This window comes from Dermacentor silvarum, chromosome 1, assembly GCF_013339745.2.
Source record: "Dermacentor silvarum isolate Dsil-2018 chromosome 1, BIME_Dsil_1.4, whole genome shotgun sequence".
Classification (NCBI taxonomy): domain Eukaryota; kingdom Metazoa; phylum Arthropoda; class Arachnida; order Ixodida; family Ixodidae; genus Dermacentor; species Dermacentor silvarum.
This window is the reverse complement of record NC_051154.1, coordinates 285,088,834-285,104,208: the sequence shown is the minus strand read 5'-3', so window position 1 is coordinate 285,104,208 and position 15,375 is coordinate 285,088,834.

Here is a 15,375-nt window from a genome sequence, read left to right as displayed (position 1 = left end):
GGATTGCTGCCACCCAGAGTACAAGAACTCACGGAAAAAGATCGTCGTGTGGCGTTGTCCGGACCGGTTCACAGCGCAGCTGGGCGTTTTCTGCGACTACTGAAAGGATGTGTCCGCGACCTTCTTGAGCAATTACTTCGAGTGCAAACTGGGAACGGATGTTTGCAGAACGCACAATTACCGCAGCACCTCTCATAAAACCGCGGATATCGCGGCTACGGTACAGTACACTGTAGCTACGGCATCTGTGGCTACGGTACCGCGGCGGCTGAACACGATTGCCACTGCACAGCGTGGCCAGCCCCAGCGATTATTCCGCGTCCTGCAGTCCATGTTTTGATAAAAAGTGACAGAAATTGTCAAATGGACATTAAACCTAGATAATAAGTCGTTTTATTTACCGCGATTACATAAAAAATGGTTTAATTGCAGATACAAAACTATTTTTTCACTGCATTTTACTGGAGACAAAGACATAGAGAAAGGAATTCAACAAGAGCGGACACTCCCATAGAGCCCAGCGGCCGAATTGACTGCAGCGCGAAGCGGTCGGCAACAATACCTGAACAACACTGCCGGTTTCAGGCGCGCGCGTTTCGAATCAAACGCTAGTTGGCTCGCGTTAAGCTGCCTGCGCCCATCCGCTTTTTCTTTCTTTTTTTATTCTCAACTGCGCGTGGTCTTGGCGCGGAATCGTTTTATTATTTGGTAAAAATGATTGCGAATGATTTTTACAAGCCCCATCGAATCTGTGCCACGTGCAATTTCACAAAGTAGACGCAAGACGCCTTCTGAAATGAGAAAATGTTTATTTTGCTCTATATAAATGCTCGGTCCGGGCTTTTTGTGCATTCATCCAACGTTGTGGCCCCAGGTAAGCCGTAGTTCCCGTACGAGGCTCCACCGGACGGTATCAGCTGAAAAAAAAAGTAAATTACAAGTATGTGTCATTTTCGTATTTAGACATAGGAATATTGTGTGTAGAGGCGAAACGTGCGAAATCGGTGATTGGGCAGCATTAAAAGAAAAGAAATTCGCTTTAGATACATGGCGCAGAAAATATCCGACTCATCCCAAGCAATACCATAAAATATGAAAACATCTGATTTCCAAGCATTTCCCCATTGCTGGGCATTACTTCCCGCACTTTAATAGCACAAATACCCGGGCAACTTCGCGTTTCCAAAACTTGCCCTCAGGCGACGCGATAGTACGCTACGTACACAGACGGCTCCAGCAAAGGCTCCCAGGCCGGACCATGCTACACGCTCGCATAATGCCTTCTACTCGCACTCAAGAAAAATGCGTGGGTGCAAAGCCTGTTTTCAGTCCTTTAGAAGACGGAATTTTCGAATTACAAGTTTCTGATTGTTATGCTCCTCGACGTCATTTTTTGCGCGTTTTGCCGGCGCAAGCAACACACTCCCATGTTATTAGTCTTGGCAATCGCTCATCTCGTTTTCGACAAGCGTGAGTACCGAAAAAAGGTATATGTTGTTGCGGTGCCAGAAAAAACGTCACAAACTTCTCCCACTAAGATTCATTACACGCCAAACTAACTTTGTCACCATGGCCGAGCTGCTTATCGCTAACTGCGTCACAGCACCCTGTGCGGCCAGCGTGCCTCAAAAGTACCCCAAACAGTAACGAAATTACTTTTCAGTAATGTCTGGCGTCAGAGAAAGCGGCACAAACTTCTAGTAAGATGCACTACACTACGCACCACGGCAGAATTGGTTCTCGCTAACTGCGTCACTGCGCCCTGTGGGGCCAGTGCGCCTCAACAGAACCGAAATAAATTACAATAACCCCCTAGGAAGCGTCGGAAACATGTCCCAGCGTGATTCATTACGTCAAATCAACTGCGCTAGGACGGCCGAGCTTTTTTTCGCTAACTGCGTCACCAATCTCGGTCCGAAGCGGTAAGCATATATATATATATATATATATATATATATATATATATATAATTACCTTACATTGCAGGACTATATATATATATATATATATATATATACATAAATTACCTTACATTCTCAGGACCAATAAAAGTTCTTGTCACTGTCACTGTCATTGCAGGACTGGCAGAAACCAAATTGTTAACAAAAAAAATGATCACACACGATTTAAAATTGTAATCGCAGACGTGCACTTCCTCAGACTAACATACGAGTATATGGATCAATACAATTTTTCTTTAAAACAGTACTCCAGAGCTTCTCCCAGCCACATGCAGATGCATATGTAGAGCCTCAATGGGAGTGGTACATACCCGTGTAAGAAACCGAGGGGTCGCCGCGGAGCGCCCGACCAAGAGGACCAGCTCAGCAGGCTTTCAGAACGTACTTCCGCGTGCGGTGCTTGCGCCGCTAGCACGCGCTGCCCAACTTTATTCTCCTCGCCATCCGCGGCCGGCCTCAAAGCGGCAGCCGAGAGCGCCGACTTTAGCGTCCCCGCATAGCAGCGTCGGTGGGCACTACAGGGCCCCCCGCCCAGACGGAACGGCGAAATTTGCGCGATTCACTGAGGTGGTCTGGCCTGTGAGTGCAGCAGTGGACGAGGTTTTGGTGGCGGCAGCTTGAGGAACGTGGCCCCGATGATCCCTGCATCTCGGAGGGCACAGGGGCGACGCCATTCGCGCTCTAAGCTGCAGATGCAGATGCTGTATGGTCGGGGAGCATGGACGGTCGATCGCAGAACGGTGCGGGGAACGCGGCAGCCACGATGACATCGTCCAAGTTTGGGCTGGTCAAGCGGTGAAGCCGGTGGTGGGGTGCGTCGGCGCCGACAGCAACATCGAATCCGACCCCCGCTGATGCTGCGACCGTGGTGACAAGCCCGCGACGACGGGACCCGGTTCGTTCTATTGAAGTTAGCGTGATGCCAACGTGTGAATGTCAGTCGGACCCGTGAACATAGGTTCGGTGTTGAGGGCGGGCGCTTTCGAAGTGCGCGGTAGCAGCGTCCGGCCTGGCACCTGTGTAAAATCGGGTGGACGCAGCGACGAAAACCAGCGAAGCAGCGGGGCTGCCAGCCGCGCTGGGCACGAGTTCTCCGACGCCGAGCACCGCAAGCCTAGGAGGCATCCTTCTGGCCAAACGTCAAGGCAGTGTCGTTGAGGCGTTGAAGCCGAGACACTGAACGTGCGCTGCGAGAGGGGGCATGCGACAAGGGCTCCACGAGAAAGACACTGGCGTAGCTAGGAAGTTCAGTGCACGTGATAGCTGGCGGACCTGTCTCACCGCAGTGTTGCGGCAGGATCTCGTGCGGAACAGGCGTACTGATATGCGTCTCGCAAGCCGTCAAGGCACGGCTCGCAGCTGTATCATCTCCACGGCTTGGACTGTGGACGCCATGTAACTCAGGTGGCGTGCATGCCGACTCTTCGGTATGCACAGGCGTGGATGCAAGGTGGTCGTTGCTGAGGACTAGTGGGCTCACCAGTTGTGTAGTTGATGGTGCAGGTAGTGTGGCGGGAGGTTTTTCGTCGTCGGGGAACGAACCGGACGCGGGAGACGCAGTTGTCGTGTTGTCTCCGCACAGTGGCTCCTGTGGTGTAGGTGCGGCGGAAGATTCGCGAGCAGGACCGCAGCGTTCACCCAGCGCCGATGGCGAAGAGGACGACGTAGTTTGAGTCATTCCTTCAGAAGCGTTAGCCGTTGAAGCAAACTGTGTCGTGCTGCGTAATTGATCGGGAACTGGTACGCCAAAGTGTTGAAAGAAGGCGGTCTTGAGGCCCTCGTACATGTTCTGGTCTGATGACGGAAGGTCCAGACGAGAGAAGACGTCAGTGGGAATTTCTCGCTTGAGGAGTAGGTACCGCCAGAGCTGCGACGACACGCCATTTACGTATAGCTGTGCGTCTACCTGCGCGAACCACACGATAGGGCTGTGCGGACGGTAGGGCCACAGTTGCAAACGCCAAGGGTCGTCTAGCGTCGGTGGGCGCCACTCTTCTTCCAGCTGGTCCATGGCCGTGGGCAGGGCTCGGTAGCAGGCGATGCTGAATCGGTCCTTGTTGATACTCTGCGGATCACGTCCGGGTCACCAATGTAGGAAACCGAGGGGTCGCCGCGGAGCGCCCGACCAAGAGGACCAGCTCAGCAGGCTTTCAGAAAGGACTGGCGCGTGCCGTGCTTGCGCCGCTAGCACGCGCTGCCCAACTTTATTCTCCTCGCCATCCGCCGCCGGCCCCAAAGCGCCGGCCGAGAGCGCCGACTTTAGCGTCCCCGCATAGCAGTGTCGCTGGGCACTACACCCGTAAACATGTCCTATTAAGAAATCCACAAGTACAATTCACTCTTCTTCCTGTTTTGATGTCTCCGATATAATAATAAATATTTTGCGCAAGAGAAATTTTTATGACTTTTACTTTTTAGCGCACGAAGAGGGACGAAAGGTACGACGCGGACACAGCGCGTCGTACCTCTGTCTTTCGTCCCTCTTCGTGCGCTAAAAGTAAAAGTAATGGAATACCAACATGCCCAAACTTACGCTCTTTCAAGAAATTTTTAATAAACACGACGCATTGTTTACGGTGTTTGTATCAATGTCGCCAACTATGCGATTATTGGAGTGCTGTAAAAATAGCGCAGCTCGTGATACGATTAGCGCGATGGAGGAGAAAGAAGCCGGGCCACTCCATGCACGCGCCGTTCTACGGGGCTCGAGAACGCGGCTCGACTGCCCGCAGCAGCATTGGCCTTTGTTGTGACGGAAGCTAGCGCCACCGCTGAAAGACCAGTTGGATCCCCAGGGGGCGCACGGAGCCAGAAGCCGGCATTCGGCGTTGGGACGTGGCAGGAAGAAGCCGCCATGTTGGCGATCTGTACCGAGTCAATAAACGCCATTGTTTCATTGTAACAACTGGCGACGAGGAATAACCTAGTTTGGACCCGGACGGTGAGAGGCGACCAGTCGTGATGGCGAAGTTGGAGCCATTTACAAGGGAAGGACACGAATGGGAAGAGTACGTGGTAGTGCTGGAGCAACACTTCATCGCCAACAGCGTCTCGGATGACAAGCAGCGTGCGGTGTTTTTGAGTTCATGTGGAAGACCGACGTACTCGTTGCTGCGACAATTACTGGCACCTCGACAACCAAGTGATGTTCCGCTCACGGAAAGTGTGCAGCTGCTTACCAATCATCACGCACCGAAACCGTCAGTGATAGTACAGCGGTACCATTTTCATTGCCGGACACAAAGGGAGGGCGAAGCGGTCAAGGACTTCGTTGCGGAGCTGCGTAAGTTGGCAGACCCTTGTGCGTTCGGCGGGGAATTGGAAAACAACCTGAGCAGACCGAATCGTACATGGTATTCGGGATGATGCAATGAGACGCCGCCTGCTAGAAGAGTCTGAGCTAACACTGGAATGCGCTGTCAAGATCATTACCAGCATGAAAGCCGCCGTTTCGGGCGGCAAAATAATGACCGGCCAGGTGGACGGAGTGGCCATTAACCGAGTGTCAAGAACTGGCGAGGTTGGCGGTGATTGTTATCGATGCGGCGGCCGGCACCACGAGCGGTCGTGCAGGTTCCGGAATCTGCGGTGTTTTTGTTGTCAGAGGAGAGGCCATGCAGCAAAGAAATGCACAAGTGGACGAGAAGCTGGAGCAAATCTGCAGGGCACAGAACATAAAGTTGGACGGAAAGGAGTCGGACCGGCCAGATATCAACCTAGGCGTGCGGTGAAGGTCGTGGAACCGGTAGACGCGGCATCCGATGAAGAAATTGAAGAGTCAGACGTTGGCAATTTGTGGTCTCTAGAGGGCGGTTCGTCGAATACCGTTGTCCCACAGGGTGACGCTGTGAATATTATGGAGCCGAAGGTGCCCCCTATTTGTGCCACGGTACTCGTGGAAGGTCAGTCGCTACGTATGAAAGTTGATACGGGGGCCGTCTACTCGGTGATTGGCGAAGCGGAGTTCACGAGGCTGTTTCCAGGGATGGTACTAGAAAATTCCCATCTCAAGCTGAGAGGTTACTTCGGCCATCAATCCGCGGTCGTGGGTAAAGCGACAGTGCTGGCCAAATTCGCAGGAAAGCACGCTCGACTACCATTGTTCGTCGTCAAGAGCGGTACGCGAGCCCTGCTAGGAAGGATTTGGGCGAAAGCTTTTGGTATGCCGCTCGACAGTCTGCTGAACGTGCACTCGGTCGATGACGTGAAGGACCTGATAAGCCGATTTCCTGATGTGTTTTCAGAAGGTTTCGGTAGCTTTGCAGGAGTGAAGGCCAAGATAAGAGTGCCAGAGGACGTGAAACCACGTTTCTTCAGGCCGAGACCAGTACCATTTTCTCTGCAGGACATGGTGGCTCAGGAACTACAGCGGTTGCAGCAAGAAGGTATCCTCAGGCCAGTGCGGACCGCGGAATGGGCAGCGCCGTTGGTTCCAATTTTGAAGAAGGACGGAAAAATTCGATTGTGCGGGGACTTCAAGGTCACGGTAAACCGGGCAGCAGATATCGAGACGTACCCGGTGCCACGGGTCGAAGAAATCTGGGCACAGCTGGCGGGAGGCGTGATGCTCTCTAAGTTGGATCTGCGGGATGCATACCAGCAAGTGGAGTTGGATGAGGAGTCGAAGAAATTGGTGACTATCAACACACAGCAGGGACTTTTTCAGTACAACCGACTGCCAGTCGGAGTGGCATCGGCACCGGCAATTTTCCAGCGGGAAATGGAGTGTCTGCTTCGCGGTTGTCGCCGGACTGTCGTGTATTTCGATGACATACTTGTGTCTGGGTTCTCCGAAGAGGACCACCGTAACAACTTGGAAGAAGTGCTGAGGCGACTGAGTGGCGCAGGGTTAAGGTTGAAGCTTCAAAAATGTGTGTTCGAGACAACAAGCGTGGAGTACCTGGGATATGTCATCGATAAGCACGGCCTGCACCCAGCACCTGAGAAGATCGAGACCATCGTACGAGCACCGGCCCCATCTGACACACAGGAATTGCAGAGCTACCTCGGTCTCCTCAATTTTTACCGAAGATTTCTGCCGAACTCATCAACGGTGCTGCACCCATTGCACGTGTTGCTCAAAAAAGACACGTCATGGCACTGGGGGGCCAGACAGGAAGCAGCATTTACGTAAAGCAAGCAGTTACTGACATCTGCAGAGGTGTTAGTTTATTATGACACCAAGTTACCTCTATTACTATGTTGTGACGCATCACCTTATGGCATTGGAGCGGTACTGGCACAACGGATGCCGTCTGGAGAGGAGAAGCCTGTGGCGTTTGCATCAAGGCGATTAACGGCAGCTGAAAAGAACTACAGCCAATTGGATAAGGAAGCGCTGGCAGTGGTGTTCGGTGTGCTGAAGTTCCACCAATTTGTGTGGGGAAGGCCCTTTGACAGTTTCACCGATCACAAACCGTTACTGGGACTGTTCGGCCATGAGAGCCGCATACCACTTCAAAGTTCGCCAAGAGTGCTGAGGTGGGCTCTGACATTGAGCGGCTACAACTACAGATTATGCTACAGGCCAGGAGCGAGACTGGGAAATGCAGACGCTTTGAGTCGACTGCCGCTTGCTAGGGCTCCACTGGAGGATTCCATAATTCAGGATGTGTTCATGTTGGAAGGGGCATACCCAGGTGTCCTCTCAGCAGCTGTAGTGGAGTCTGCAACCGATCAGGACCCAGTGTTAGCTCCCTTGCGTGTGGCGTTGTGGTCGGGAGAACACTTGCCACCAGGGCAAGAGTGGCGGCCTTTTGCAAACCAAATGGAGGAATTCTCGGTGATGGAGGGCTGTGTACTAAGAGGGAGCCGGGTGGTTGTTCCAGTATCACTAAGGGCGGCAGTGTTGGACCTTTTGCATGAGAGCCATCCAGTAGTTGAGAAAATGAAGTTAGTGGCCCGTAGTCACGTGTGGTGGCCGGGCATTGATGAGGACATTGCTACGAAGGTGGGCAGGTGCAAGGTCTGATAGGTGTATCGGAATGCTCCCAAGCCAATACAGCAGGCGCCATGGCCGTTCCCTGAGCGACCGTGGTCTCGTTTACACGTCGATTTTGGTGGGCCGTTTCAAGGCGTGTACTTCTTAGTACTCGTGGATGCATTCTCCAAATGGGTGGAAGTGGTCCGAGTGGCGTCACCGTCGGCGGAGTCGACAATTGCACGCCTCCGCAACATCTTTGCTTGCCATGGATTACCAGACATCATAGTGAGCGACAATGGACCTGCCTTCACAAATGCAACCTACAAGTCGTTCTTGGCTCGTAATGGGGTGCGTCCTATTTTGATCCCACCATACCATCCCGCATCCAATGGGGCCGCTGAGAGGGTGGTACAAACTGTAAAAGACTAGCTCAAGAACACGCAGCCTGGAAATTTTGAGTGTCGAGTTGCTAGAATCTTGTTAGCGTACAGAAGCACACCCCATGCCCTCACCGGTCGTTCCCCGGCAGAACTATTGATAGGTCGACGGCTCAAGACAGCGTTAGATTTGCTGAAGCCAGACTTGCGCAGCAAGGTACAATTCCCACAGTTACAGCAGAAGGTGCGCAGCGATTCTGCAGCCAGAAGAGAACCAGTTCCCCTGGTTGGCGACACTGTCTGGGCAAGAAACTTCAGGCCAGGACCCAGATGGGTGCCAGCAGTCGTCGGAGGAGCCACCAGCTCATCATCAACTGAGGTGCAGCTAGCAGATGGCACAGTGTGGAACCGACATACAGACCACCTGCGGCGCCGCCTCGAAGGCACAGAGGAGTCGCCCACATCGGGAAGAGGCAGCGACAATGGGCAGCAAATACAAGTGCTAATTTTGCAGCCATTTTTAGACGAAAGAGAAGCAACGACGCCAGCGCGTGCTGCCACTCTGGGGGGTGAGGCACAAACAAGCATGCTACCTAGGCCGGTGGAACCGAGTGACCACGCAATGACCAGTCCTGCTGACGCTGAAGCTGTTTTCCAGACACCGGTGCGTGGTATGACAGGGCGTTCTGCCACTCTGGAAGGCGACGCACGGACAAGCGTGCTACCTTGGCAAGCAGAAACGAGTGACCACGCAAGTGGCAGTTCTGCTGGCACGCCAGCTGTTTCCCAGACACCGGTGCTTCGGCGGTATGTCAGAACGCGCCGACCCGTGCAACGGTATTCACCGTAACTCAAGCTTGGGACGGAAGGAGTGTTATGACGGAAGCTAGCGCCACCACTGAAAGACCAGTTGGATCCCCAGGGGGCGCACGGAGCCAGAAGCCGGCATTCGGCTTTGGGACGTGGCAGGAAGAAGCCGCCATGTTGGCGATCTGTACCGAGTCAATAAACGCCATTGTTTCATTGTAACAGCCTTGAAAACGGCAGGCGGCCGCTTTCCCACTGCGGGCATGGCACCTCCACCGTCCCAGTTTCCTGCCAGCCCGCAGGCTGAGGTCTACGGCAGGGAGACCGCTGGGGCGAGTGCCTACTGAAGGTCAAGGCCGAGGGAGGACGCCGAGCTATTGCTGCGATGACGCGGAAGGAGTCTCCAGCCAAAAAGGAAAAGGCCCTACCTAAGACCGCCCGGGCGAAGCGGAAGGCGGCTGCTGCCGACGATGACGGCAATTCTTCTGAAGAGGCCCCCATCGTCAAGCAGCCGCGTGGAAGGCCTGCCAAGGACCCGTCTCCACCAACGACGAGGTCCCGGTCAGTGAAGCCGGCAGCGCCGAAAGGCATCGCCACCAGGGCTTCTGCCAAGACAAGAAAGGCATCAGATGGACCGGAACCAGACGCCGATGTGAACGCCCCGTCCACCACCAAGGGTGTTTCTCGTACGGTGCACAAGGTAAGCCGCAAGGCGCAACCACGAAGCTCGTCCCCGAGTGATGTCTCATCTGCCGCTGCGAAGACTACTAAGCGTCTCCACCGTTCGCGTAGTCACTCCCCGGGAGCAGCGGCCACCATCCCAACAGGAGAAAGAGCCGCGGGAGGTCTAGGCACTCATCCTGCAGTGGCTGTGGTGGCCACATGCGCAAAGCTAGCCGTCGTGCAAAGTCCGCCCCCAGCTCCGAGAGCAGCCACGCAAGAAAGAGGGGACGCAGCAAGAGCCGAGGCCGCCGCTCCAAGAGCAGCTCGTCTGCAGCGAGCACGAGCACAAAGATTGGCGGACGTAAACGACACCTACACGCCCGTAGCCATTCGTCGTCGAGCCGTGGAGGTAGGCGGGTCAAGTCCAAGAAAGCGGCGAGCAGCTCTTCGTCCAGATCTCGACGTGCCAAGCGGACGACTGCTGCGAAAGCTACGAAAAGGGGCAAGCGCAAGTGAGATGTCCGTGCTCGGGGAAGCACACCCTGGTCACATCTAGCGAAATCACCCTTGGCCTTCGACTTGGCTGCCCGTGCAAAATCGAAAATTAGATAGGCTGCTTGCTTCAATTGAAGAAACATTCGCCTCCGCGTCTGGGAAACAATTCAAAATAAATTTTTCTATCCAAGCTAAACTGCTGTTCCATTGTTGCCTGCAGAGGTGGTTTCCAAGAGTCTTTTTTCTTAGTAGTTCAGCTTAAAAAAAACTCGCGGCATTAGTTTTATCAAGCACGCGCAAGAATGTGGGTTAAATCTAAGACGTCTTTGAGGAGGTCGTCATCGGCATCTTGGCTGGTCGAGTGCTCGCAGCGCTACCAAGAGCGGAGAGCGCGTGTGAAAGGAATGCTGATCGTACCATATATGTCGGATAATCTGGTTTGATTTTAGGCGAAGCTTTATTGGCTCAATTGTGTGGGGGTCGGTGTACGCGGAAAACTATTATCATCAGCATTGGCTCGAGCGTCGTCGTCTTCTTCCGCAGCTGGCTCATTGGCGACCCTCAGATTGTGCTCGTGCTCGGTACGCGCTCGGGCCACTGCTCTTGCGTTCGTCGTCGTCGTCTTCTTACACAGCTGGCTCCGTTGGCGCTCATCATTCCAGCGTAGAATTTCACTTCTCTTCTGCCGTCGTAATGGGGAGGCCGCGTTTACGGGGGTATGAGCCATTGCTTAAGGAGGCATGAGCCATTCATTGTCTTACGTGACGGACAGATTTTATTTTGCAGCAATCTAACTTCGAAGAATCGTAAGCAGCAATGGCGGGCGAATGCTGCTAACCACGCAGCCAAGCAAACTCGAGACATCGAACGCAAGCGACAACGGCGACGAGCAGATAGTCGTACAACGCATCGGAACGAAAAGTTGCACGAAAGGGAAGGAAAAGTAGAAGGAAAGGGAAGGAAAAGTAGTACGTCAGGAACACACACGACAAGCTTCGCTACCCCCTTTTCTCGACTGGGAAGGGGCTGGTGAGCTTTTGTTTGATGCCTATTGGTATAGCTCAACACACTACGGAGGATTGGCCATGAATCGGGCTGCAGTAGGTAAAAGGGGAGAAAAACTTAAATGGAATTTTTGAAATTATGAATGAGATAGCAAAGGAATAATCAATCAATCAATTTTTATTATTTCAGATACATGTAATGATTATGTTACTTTTATGCAGGCAGGACCCCAGAACCCTTTCAAGGGTTGTGATACTAATCGTTAATATCAATTTTCATTCCATTCGCCTCGAGAACTTTGAGTGTCGCCCTGTTTACAATTCGCGCCCATTTAAATGCGGCCGCCACGGAAAATGTCGAATCAGAGCTGAGCAGCGCAATGCCAAAGCCACTGGGCAATCACATCGAGCTGTGTTTATGTGGAAGATACATTTAACACAGATGGTTTGTTGTCCTCATAATGCTGGCAACAATAAAAGTAACACTAGGCAAAAATACAGATGGTAATTGGAGAGCACCGGGCTACGCGAGCACGCAGTCGGAGTTGGAACAAACGCATGACGTCACAGGTGTGCATGATGTGACGCAGCGCCGCCATCATTAGCGCACGAGTCCAATATTATATTTAAATTTTGAAGTTACTATCTTTGTTTTCATGTTGAAGAAAACAAAATGACAAAAATAATATGGCCGTCTGTTTCATTTACAAAATTAAATATAGCAGCACATACGTTAATATTACAGTATCGTAGTGCCGATGCCCCGAGAGTCACGGTATCACAGGAAGCATAAAGATCAATCCAAGTTTGTGAAGGGAACCTCCAAGTAGTCGTTTTGTGTGCACGTCGAACCTATGGCATTATGTAAAGAAACGATTCATAGTTTCAAGTTCATTGCAATAAAGACATTGAGGGGAAGGAGCCGAATCAGACCTGCGGGAATAAAAATTAAGCATTGGTACTCGGCAACGCATCCTCGTAAATGAAACTTCAAGTTTTCTTGTTCAGCACCATCTGCGTTACCAAAGAAATCTCAGATACTGAAGATCGGTGTTATTTATTATACACGATTTGGCATGTTTCTCTTGCACAGAAAATGTGTTAAATCTTGCAGCAGTGATGTATGCAGCATGTCTTAATGTCATCAGTGCAGGGCCTATAAGAGATGCCACCACTAGTGCGTCTGCTGACTCGTGTAAAGTGAGTCCCATGTGCCCTAGTACCAAATGGATGAGGCGCAAATGTTGGGGGATAGATGAATGAAGTTCTTGGAGAATGTTAGATGAATTTGGCACTGATAGGTCTGAAGAAAAAAGGAGTGGATTATGATTATGGCTGAAGGAATAGATTAGGGAAGTTTTGGTAAAGCTAGAACACCAACAACTCTGCCAGTAATATTGGTGTATTATAGGGCAGTCGAAGAGAGAAAAACCAATTTACTGATGGAGAAAAAATACCCACTCCTGCCTCATCTTCACTGACAGAAGCATGTCTAGCTAATAATGTATTTATTTGGAGGTTCACAAGGTGGTCACCTAACCAACCTTTTAGGTATCTATAATAGGCAGAAACTTAGCGTTATTAGGAAATATATTGTTACGACGTAACCGGTAATACTTCATCCCAGTTTTTGCGGTCCGAAGCGACGTACATTGATCAACATGTTATCAATGTACGTCGCTTTGGACCACAAGAACTGGGATGAAGTATTACTGTTTGTGACGTACGCTTTCAACTCTGCGAAACACGAAACGAGCGGTTTCAGCCCTTTCTTCATTCTTTACGCGTGCCAACCTCGTCATACGCTGGACACTATCTTTCCTTTTGTCATCCATGACAATTTGTCTATCGCGGAAACTTTGTGTCGTGCAGAAGAGGCTCGTCCACTTGCTCGCTTACGTACATTGTCCAGGCAAGGTCACTCTAAAACACGCTACGACAGTCTACACTAGCATGTTACCTATATATGTTCTCGGTGACCTCGTGTGGCTGTGGACTCCAATACGCAGACGCGGCCTGAGCCAAAAGCTATACTTGCAGGCTATGCCGGGCCGCTCGTTATCCTCTATCGTCTAAGCGAGGTTAACTACACAATTGCACGTCTTACTTCAAATGGCCGCCGTTCATGCAAGGCTGTGGTGCCGCATGTTGCCCACCTGAGCAGGAGTGACTTGCCCGGCGAGCTTCGTCTGGGATAGGAGGAATTTTACGACGTGTCACTGCCAGTAAAAAGTGAGGAAAGCGAAACGAAGAAAAAGAGGAGGACGACGTTGCTCCTACAATTTCCGCGGTCTTTGTGCCTTGATCATTAAAAGCCCCCTTAACCCTCTCCTGGGCCCATAACAATATCATCATATTCAACATTTAATATCGCAATAGCTAAATTTGGGAAAACCACATGACGCATTAATACTTGTAATGGTTCGAATAGCTCCTGCACAAACATTACCTGGGGACAATGCAGTCGAGATTATTGATTCACAAAGAATGCAATCGGCTCTCGAATGAACACACAGCAAGAGCGTCTCTGGGAAGAAGCACTACCTCGTTCAGTAATGCTTCAACGGTCAGTATCGGAAATCAAGTTTGAAGAGAAGGCCGGTGAGTTTCCTGATGAAGAATGTTATTCGCTACCAATTTTCGAAGGCTACGACATCTATGCAATGATACGCGTTCTAAAAGAACGAGAGGGCGTAATTTATAAGTGGGACCTCCAGAAAAAAAAACACTCTAGCAAACTCTAATATGGGGCGGACATCCATAAAATAAATCATCAGCATAGTCTCCCTGCGCATTCCAAAACGACAGCTGCTGACTCTTCGTAGTAAACCAACATCACGCGCTTTTTTTAGATGTGATGTACTCAATGTGTGTGCGCTAATTAATCTTCTCTGTATAAATATTTCATAGATATTTTAATGATTTTACCTGTGCAATTATCTCCTGACCATACGTCAGTGTCTTCCGGAAAGGAAAAGTTAAGGGAAAAACAATCATTGCAATTTTGTTGATATTTAGCGACATTTGCATTCTTTAAAGCCACATTTAAATCTGATTCAAGTACGACTGCAATGTTTTATATAGTATATGTATATCATTTGACACCAAAACATGCGATAATATCAACATATATAAACGTATACCTGCACATCCTGGTGCGCCGGAATATGACTGAGTAAAATATTAATTAATACGGGGGAGAGTACTGCGCCTTGAGGAACACTCCTTGTCTGTTTAGAAGTTTGAGAAGAAACACCGTTTCGATGGCAATAAAATGTACAGCCTCCCGCATTGTTTGCCACATCCCGCGAGCGTCCATCACGCGTCATTTTAGTGCCTTTAAGCGGCGATAATCAGCGAGAGCGGCAGAAATACTCTCAAGTGCACTAAGCACTCTCCTATGCAAGAGTAGTCTAATGCGATGTTCCCTTCAGGACGACGTACGACCATATTATAGTGTTCTTGCGTGATATACCTAAAATGCGGGAGGCTGTAATTCGATCCACTTCGTAAATTATAAATGCATGCAATTACATAGTGCGGGTTATTCACATTCTCAGGTCTGTTTATTAAGATGACATGATCAAAATTGTCATACGCATACACAATATCTAATGTCATTAAGACCGCGTATTGATTCTTGCGAGTTGAATTCGACTTTTTAGGCCTTTGTGCTAAATTTTTGTGCTTTGTGCTAAATAGCACCAAGGCCTAAATCCTATTTGAGAGTAATTCAATATTTGGTTCTCGCCTGTCTACCTACAGATATGACCATACAAAACTCACTCGATTAACTTTACGTGATAGATAGATAGATAGATAGATAGATAGATAGATAGATAGATAGATAGATAGATAGATAGATAGATAGATAGATAGATAGATAGATAGATAGATAGATAGATAGATAGATAGATAGATAGATAGATAGATAGATAGAGAGGCTTAAAACGCGTGAAGTAGGCAAAGAACGCTAACCGCATTAAAAAAGTCACAGTTTCGCCCAACAGGCGAAGCATGGATTGCGATAGCAAATTATTGGACAGCTATACGAAGTAAAGTTAGCCGTTTTATCAGCTGCATAAACTGCTGTTAACATTTCCATCCCAACTAAAATGGCAAGCACGTTGTCACGCGCGCACAGG